Source organism: Malania oleifera, chromosome 2 (genome assembly GCF_029873635.1).
Source record: "Malania oleifera isolate guangnan ecotype guangnan chromosome 2, ASM2987363v1, whole genome shotgun sequence".
Taxonomy (NCBI): domain Eukaryota; kingdom Viridiplantae; phylum Streptophyta; class Magnoliopsida; order Santalales; family Ximeniaceae; genus Malania; species Malania oleifera.
In genome coordinates, this window is record NC_080418.1 from 48,363,083 (window position 1) to 48,371,960 (window position 8,878).

Here is an 8,878-nt window from a genome sequence, read left to right on the forward strand (position 1 = left end):
CAACTCAAGTAAAAACTCAAATTTTCACTATAACAATGGAATTACAACCATTTGTTCAAACCTGCACATAGATAAATTTGTCCAACTACAAATTGGGTAAACACCCACTTTAGCTAGAACGCCACACACTTCAAATAGAAGCCCAACTCAAGCTAGCAAGCCACCAACACTTGAACTTTCACAATATCAATGGTGTTACTGTTAGCACCGAATGAGCCCATGGATGGACTTGATACACATGGGTGAACACCAACTTGACCCAAAAGTTATTGGGTCTTGGCCCAACCATATATACAAGCACCCATCATCCACTCAATTTTTCAATGTGGGACAAACTCACAAGTAGAATTCTCCACAATTACAACCATTTGTGCAAACCTGGACACGAACAAATTTGTCCAGCTACAAATTGGCTAAACATCCACTTGGGCTAGAAAGCCACTAACACTTTTAGCAAAAACCCAATCGGGCTAACAAGTCACAAATACTTCAAACTAGAAAGTGTTTGAATCAAATGATCCAAACAGCTGCAAGCAAAAAAAATGGAAACTAATAGGAGTTCAACACAATGTATCACTATCTAACTTTTCTCTTAATCATCAAAAATCTATCCACAAGGGACTTGGTGGTTTAAGAGAAAGCTAAGAGCTTTTGGCCTATTAAAAAAATTAACAAGATATGAACATTAAAATTACAATCTTCTCAACATTCAACACTTTGTTGCAATAACATAACAAATGCACAAAGAGAGCTCTCAATTACACACACACACACACACAAACATATATATATATATATATATATTTATAGAGAGAGAGAGAGAGAGAGAGAGCTGCAAGATCAATTTGAAGTTATTGTGCAATATAATCAATTTCAAATTTGTGATTAAGCCAATCAAGAGATATAAGAAAGATATTATCTAAGATGATCAAGTCAACTCAAGTTCAATATATTTAATAGGAGATCATACATTAAATGATAGATTGACAAATTAATGTGTGATTAAGATAATTTTAAATTCAAATTGTGTGGCCAAATTGTCAGTTATTGTGGCCAAAGAATGAAAAATGGAGTGATAAAAATTCTTTCCATTTGCATACTCGATAATCATAAGATAATCAAGGTCAATTCATTTTGAATTACTGTAAAATCTTGTAAGTTAGTTTTAGAAAACAATATAGCAAAAAGTACCTGGACATATGAACTCAAAAAACCTTCCAACTGAGTTCATGAGAAAAGAAGCAACTTTTCAAAACATTTCTCATTTTGAGTAAATAGAATCCAATAAAATTTCCAAAAAATTAAAGTATAATTATTAAATAAGTTGAATAAATTCAAATTTCAATCTAATAAACAAAGCTCAATTTATTTAATAAAGTAGGTCATAACAAATTGAATTACAATGTGAAAGATATCATACACTCATTTCCAACCATTAGACTCACAATCAGATGTGTCTAAATGAACAAACTTGAATCATGCAAACAAAAGTTAAAGTATAGAATGTGTGCAACCATGCATTAGATACAAGATTAGATCATCTAAGCAAAGTCTAACAAAAAATCCATCCATTAGATTTAGAGTTAGATAGTCTAAGCAATAATAGAATATCATATTTAAATCCAGATTTGTCTAATGCAAATTTAACAAATCATTCATGCACCAAATTTAGGGACAGCCGAACAGATTGTCTAATGCAAAGTCTGATATAATAAACTACACAAGAAAATTTAAATCACATTTAAACAACACATCCACTAATGAAAATGTTATCAACATATTTGGAAATTATTGAAACAAACTTAGTTGAATAATTACAAGTAACACAAGTTATCCAACATTATCTTTTGTTTTTATTTTAATAATAAATATGTAGCAAGAGGAAGTTGGTCCCACCACATGAGCAAGAGACCAGCCAAGAACTAATACATCTGATACATCAGGTAAAATGTTACAGATGGCTCTTAACAAAGACATGCATCAGCATGTTTGCACATATGAGCTGATGCCTTGTGAATAGGATTGTTTCATTTCTACGTGATACTCAGTATTAAAGGTGACTTGGAGAAAGTTTTTTAAAAATAGAAGTCAAATTTATGGGCTTGCATGATTTTATTGAGAATTGAGGGCAAATTTTGTTAAAAAAGAATGTTGGTGATATAAATCTGCAACATATATATGCTTAAATTCAACAACATGGTGACAAACTATAGGAAAAAGGAATGCCATTTGGCACACTTTGGGCACAATTTCAAGATTTTCCACACCTTCCTCAAACGTGGTGGAAATGTATGCAAATTTATCATTGATGGAAGATGTCCTATGAACAAGGTTCTAGAAATGAAGTTACTCGAATGCAACTTCATCTAGAACCTCATCCAAAGCCTTAATAATTTGTCTTGGATTGATAACACTACCCTACATGTATGAAAGATATTTGGTTTCTATCCAAATGGGTAACTGTTTCGATAATGTTTGATGTGATATCATACCTATGAAGATTGGCCATGTCCTCCTTGGTTCTTCTAATTAAGATGATTTCATTGTGACTCGAATGCATGAGAACAGAAATGCCTTCCACTATAATGGTAAGAAGCTCATCTTGAAGTCTCCACTACCAATCAACCAAGACGAAGAATTTGCTAGAGTTACTTAACTTGAAGAATCTGCAAGGAAGAAAATGCATGTATTTGAAGACATTCAAATTCATTCAAAAATTTATATTGTTGAGTTTGTCATTCCCAATCCCAATACATTATTGACATTAACTCTCAATTCAAGTCTATGATGTCATCAAAGGATCGTGGTTTCTTGTCTCACTAAAGAGTTGACTTTCGAAGAATCCAAGTTTGCTTCTTAATTATGATCCTCCAACATTCAAAATTCAAGGCCAAATTTTCTCTAACTAGGGAGAATTGATGTAGGACAAGAAACAAAACCTTGAGAAGATCCTTGTTAGAGAATAATTAAGAAAAGTAGGGTCAAGGGATTGTTCGGTTTAGTTAGTCATTTATTATGTGTTTTAATTAGTAGAGTATTATGTGTATTTGGGGATTTGTTTGTAGTATTGTGTGTTCTAAGGTTACGTTTCTGATGCAACGTAGTTTTACGGGTATATATGTAATTTCATGTGTTTAGAGGCTTTTTTTTAAATAGTGTGTGAAAGTCATGTTGTAAGCAGTTATTGTTGAATTTGAATTTGAGTGAACGTGAGTTCCCCCATGTATCTCCTCTCTCCTCCCTTCCCCTTCCTTTAACGTGAGTTCCTGCGTTCTTCTCCTCCCTTCCCCTTCCCCTTCCCCTACCTTTCTCTTCAATTTCTTCTAATCTCTCCCATGGCTGTTGATCCTTGATGCAACCCTACATCACATATACTCGATAAAAGTATATAATTTATTTATTTCAAATTTTCTCTTTAATATTTCACTAAAAAAGAGTTAAAATTTTTTTTAAAGAAAAAACGTTATTTTTTTTCTCATTAATATTTTAACAATGAGTTAGAAAACTTAAAATTTAAAAATATACTTTAACAATATTAGTTAGAAAGCTTAAATTTGTTTTAAAAAACACCTATTTATTGTTCTTCTCATTAATATTTCAACAAATGTGTTTTGAAATTTAAAAACAACACCTATAACCTATTTATGAACTTTTTTTCTCATTAATATTTCAACAAATGTGGTTGTATGACTTGATCTTATTTACATTGCTTTTCTTTTTTAAGATAACAAAAACAAAATTAATGTAAGAAGGAAGAAAAAATTATAGGGAAAATAGGACAAGCCATCCTCCTTCACCACAAAAACAAAAGGGAAAGAGAAACAAAGTACTTGCATCAATGTTGCCTCCCAATCCCTTTGGGAATCAAACATCGAAATTCCCTTGAGAGCCCCAAAAGAGTGAACCAAATTGCAACAAAAAATGAAGGTTTCTCCCAAATCAATGTGCCTGAGTCTTTTGATATTTGAAAATCTTGGCATACATTTTAAGCCAAAGAGTCCACAATATAGCAAGAAAACACAACAAAAAACTTTTCTTTTTTCCCTTCCTTCCAAAGTCCCAAAACTATACCAACATGAAATCATAAGTAGTCCTCGGAGCCTCCCAATCCTCACTACTACAGTAAACCAAATTATTCCACAACACCCTTGCCACCTCATAATGTAGGAATAAATGACAATTAATATCACTTTCCTTGCCACACATCAAAATGACGTCAAGGCTGAGAGCCTTATAAGGCCTCCGAACCTAAAGAAGTAATTTCTATTAACCATGTTGAGAGCCAAAGTCCACATGAAAGCTCAAATCTTAAAAGGGACAACAACCTTCCACACTACTTTATCCATATTAAAAGGATTGGGAATAATATGTTTGGTCAGAAGGAAAAAAATAAAGACTTTGAGCTCAAAAAGTCCCTAATCCAAAGCATATTATCCCCCTTGGTTTTGGGAATGAAATTCACAACTACTGTGCCTTTTGGCTCTCACAGTGGCATCTAGTGAATGACATAAAGTCTAGGACATTATAACTTGTTTGTTATGGTGGAATGAAAAGGATTGACAGTGGAAGGGAATGAAAAATTATATAAAGACCAATTTCACTCCATTCAACATTCCATTCTTGCATACCAAACATTGAATTAGGGTTATAGTAAACCTTAAATCATTGCCTCATTGCATTGTTAGGGGCAAAATTAAGCACTTGGCACTCATTATCATCTAGCCATTGGCCCATTGTGGAATTTTATGATAGCAATTCAGTATCTTGGACTATAAGAAAGGGTCCTTTTTAACATTGTAAGTCCAAGGTTTCTTTTCTGGTCACCCTATATTAATATTTTCTCTTTACCACCTGATGCCTGTCCTTTTGTATGAGCTAAGTCTTTTGCCTAGCACATTTATGATCTGTGTAATGGTATATATTACGAAAAATATGGTTTTTAATATTGAACTTTATAAACATTTGTTTATGCCGTCAGAATCAAGCTTCATGACTTGATGCCCCTCACTGCTTCTCCTAGAAGGACCTAAGGGGCTCGTGCAATCTTGCTGTATATCCCTGATAATGTGGGTACATATATCATTATCACTATTCAAACAGCTAGAAGACCATAATAACAATTTGATTCAAGGGGAAAAAAACAATACACAGAATAGCTGGACGCAAAATGCTGCAGCTTATAGATTAGAAAGTCACTCTACCAGGAGGAAGAAATATCAAATTATCAATCCTCAGTTCTAGTATCAGTTAGTGCACTACATCGAGGTTGATAGATATTTCCAAACAATTTACAAAATAACAATTCCATTAAGAAAGTAAATCACATAGTGGGGAAAAAAAGACAAAAAAGAACAGGAAATGCAACATATAATTCAATGCAATGAAAACCACCAAACTAGTTCTAGGATGCCGAAATATTGATGGAGAATTCAACCATCCAACAGATATGTTTCAAAAGAAATTATTAAGGAAAAATAGAAACTTGGGAAATTCTTCACTTTCTCAATTGGTATATTTCTGGTATCCTGTTAGTTGATTATCATGTTCTAGTATTACCAGAATTGCTTATTATAGCTGCATTAGTCATTCAAAGATTTCCTTTTCTATTTTCATTATTATATTATTTTTCAGATGCCAACTCAGTTTTTTAATTATTTCAAAATAATGTTTGAAGATGCATGTTTTCTTAACTATGTACATATTTTGAGATCGTTATAATAGGCCCAGAAAATTTTCATAAAATAACACTGTACCCAGATTCCTACTAGACCTCTATGACTTCTTTGGTATGCTGAGATGGAATTGGCTAGGAATGAAATGGAACGAAAAATTATATAGCAAATATGTAAAAATATGAAGACTAATTCCATTCCATTCTTGCATATCAAGTATTTCGTAAGTGTAAAGCCAAGAAATTAAGTGGTGATGGTACCCAAGAAATCAATCAATCTAAACTGTCCATACATACACATGGATGGTCATCATTCAAATCACAGTACCTTGTAGTCATGAAATCATAGAATAACATATCATGTTAATGTGATTGTGGGGATATCGGCAATGTGACCTATGAGATATGTGCCTTAATGCAATCTTAACTTTATGCAAGAACGTTTGTTCATGGGCTGGTCTGTTGCCATCCTACATATTAAATGAAATATCTTAATTCAATTAAGCAGTTGTAAACACCATACATACAACCAAAGAGCTATGTAAGATCACTCAATGAAAAGAAAAAAATGGATGTCTTGAACAATAACACATGAAATTTATTGCAAATTCAACTACTTAGTTGTTCTTTAAGCATCAAACTTAAGAGTATAAAGCACAACATTATAATTTTTGTATGAGAGAAGTTCCACAATTCACCTTAATGTCGTGAGCAGGTTGGCCTCTTAATTAATACTGGTTATGGTCGCCGTGCATTTAATGTTGTAAGCAAATCAGCCTTAAAAAAAGTTATTTCAAGTTCCTTTGGGGGCTTCCCATTAAAGCTTAAGACTTCTATGTTAGAGATTTAAGGTTTGACTCTTGGGAGGAGTGAGAAGGAGTATGAGATGGGAGATGGAATATATTATTGTGTAGGTCAAGCCAATGTGAACTTCAAGTTGAGGGGGGGAAAAAGTCATTCCAGTTGTCAATGTATAAAGGGGCCCAACTAGTCTTATCAACAAAAATTGCAGTGGAAAGACACAAGGCGTGCGAGCTCCATCCACAACCTGTATCTTCTTGGAATACTCCCAGGTTTGACTTTTTGGAAGTTAATCATTTCTAATGTCTAAATAACTAAAACATATCTAGCTAAAAGCAGGGAAGACAAAAACCAGGAGCACGATAAATAAAGCATGATTTAGTGCTTCATGCAAATAATTAAAAAGTATATATATCATGAGAATTGAGCTTAAAATAAAGGTGGTATTGTAGCAATCACATGTTAATACAATTCTTTCCCTTGCCAAAAACACTGTGAATGCCAAAAGAGAAAAGAAATGTGCATTACTTCCCAAGCTGCTTGAGATATGACCAGCACATGGGAGAGCGCGCTGAGTTTATTTCTACAGTGAGACTCCCACTGTATTTTCCTTCAATGTTTTTTTTCTAATCAATTACTATTTTAGTTGTCTTCGACATTTTACCCCTTGGTAGCTCTTGCACTTCTTTGTTTCTCTTGTCTTTTCTTAATAATTTGCTCAAAGATGTATAGAAAGCACAGGAGAAGAACAAGGGAGGAGAAGAAGCTGTAGTCGGATAGAAAAAGTTTAAAATTTTGATAAAAAATATGAATTCACTTTTACTCATTTGACTGTTTTATGAGAATCGAATATGGAGGGGGGGAGGGAAGATGCATAGCAAGTGTAGGAGATTGCAAACTATTTGAGGATGAATTCTTGAGGCAGCGAGGCCTGAAAAGGTCAAAGGAAAAAAAAAATGGAAGAACTTAGCTATGGTGTGGGGATTCATCATTGTCTACAGAGTCCTTCGTTTTTTTATTCTGTGGCACAGATGTTACATGACCAAAAATTAGATTACATATTAGAAAATAGGCAGAAAATTCTGTTAGTTCTTTTCTATCTCCATTTTTCCACTTTTCTTGGGAAAATAGAGCTGATTTTGTGCTATTTTCTCTATACATAAGTTTATTATTTGGAACAAGCAAGCCTATGCCTCTATGGTCGTGGTTTATAAACAGCAGCAACCTGCAAGGATCAAAATTTTGTTTACGTTCTTCAATATTCATCTTTCTTTTGCCTACTTTCTCAAATAAATTTACTGGGTTTATATCCTGTTTACATCAGTTTTGTTGAAATAAAGCTTTTGCTTTGTGGACTGAGGGCTTGCTCATGCTACATCATCCCTTCCATAAAATTATTTGGAACCAAACATCACTATCATTAATCCAAATATTTATGTCAATTAGTCATCACATACTGCTCATTAAGCAAAGAACAATGGAAATGCCACGGTAAAAATGCTAAAAATAGAATAAACTCATTCCGATCAGAATTCAGTTCAGAGCCGCAAGCTCAAGATTAGGCAGTGGTTGGTATAACTTCCTAGCTTCCTAGGTGTATGCTTGCTTCGAAGTTTTGTGCGCTGAGTGCTATATATTCTGAGCATGTAAAAAAGTTATAAATAAAACATACTATGAGTTCCCATTCCTAGGTGTATGAAATAGGACTTGCTTCGAAGGCTTTGCTTTCAGTCGCTAGCCCAATGATTTCAATCACTACGAACAGAATGGGAATATTTTAAATGGAGAAGCAAAGAAAGCATAGATAAGACTAGGAGAAACCCATATCAGGATGGGGCGTCATTAGAGTTCCATTCACTCACCTCAGAGCTTCACAATCGAAATAACAAATCTGGAAGGGCCCTAGCAAAATCTGCAAATCCGGAAATGGCTGCAAGCAAATCCGCAAACTGGAGGTTCGCTGCAAATCTGCAAATCGGAAGGCGCTACATCCGTTGAAAATCCCAACCCAAATGGGAATACTCGATGACGAGGTCCTCAAGAACAATGAAGTCGGAGACGAGCATCGATGGGCGTTGAAATGCGTGAGACTTTTTGTGTGGGCGTGCTTTTGGGAGTTTTTTCCCAATTTATCCCTTTTTTTCCTTAATATATTAAATAATACCTTTTTCGAAAAAATAATTCCCGAAATAATCCTGACGTAATCTCGCTACTTAGAGTAACAAGATTTAAGCAAATCTCACGACTTCAAATAGCAAAATTTGTCATGTGTTATTTCGAAAATTATTTTTTCAAAAAAAATACTATTTAATATATATTTTTAAAAAAAATAATAAATTAAGAAATAAATTTTTCTGCGTAATAAATAAGAAAATAAATTATTTTAATATATTTTTTAAAAAAATG

At 33.5% G+C, this 8,878-nt stretch overlaps 1 long non-coding RNA gene across 1 annotated transcript; it reads right to left on the reverse strand.

Annotated features, from left to right (window-relative positions):
- Window positions 1–1,729: 1,729 nt before the first annotated feature.
- Window positions 1,730–8,576, reverse strand: LOC131148520 (uncharacterized). Its single transcript, XR_009134997.1, has 2 exons — window positions 8,335–8,576; window positions 1,730–2,666 (listed from the first exon to the last, which is right to left on the reverse strand). It is a non-coding gene; the product is annotated as an uncharacterized LOC131148520 (long non-coding RNA).
- Window positions 8,577–8,878: the final 302 nt, after the last annotated feature.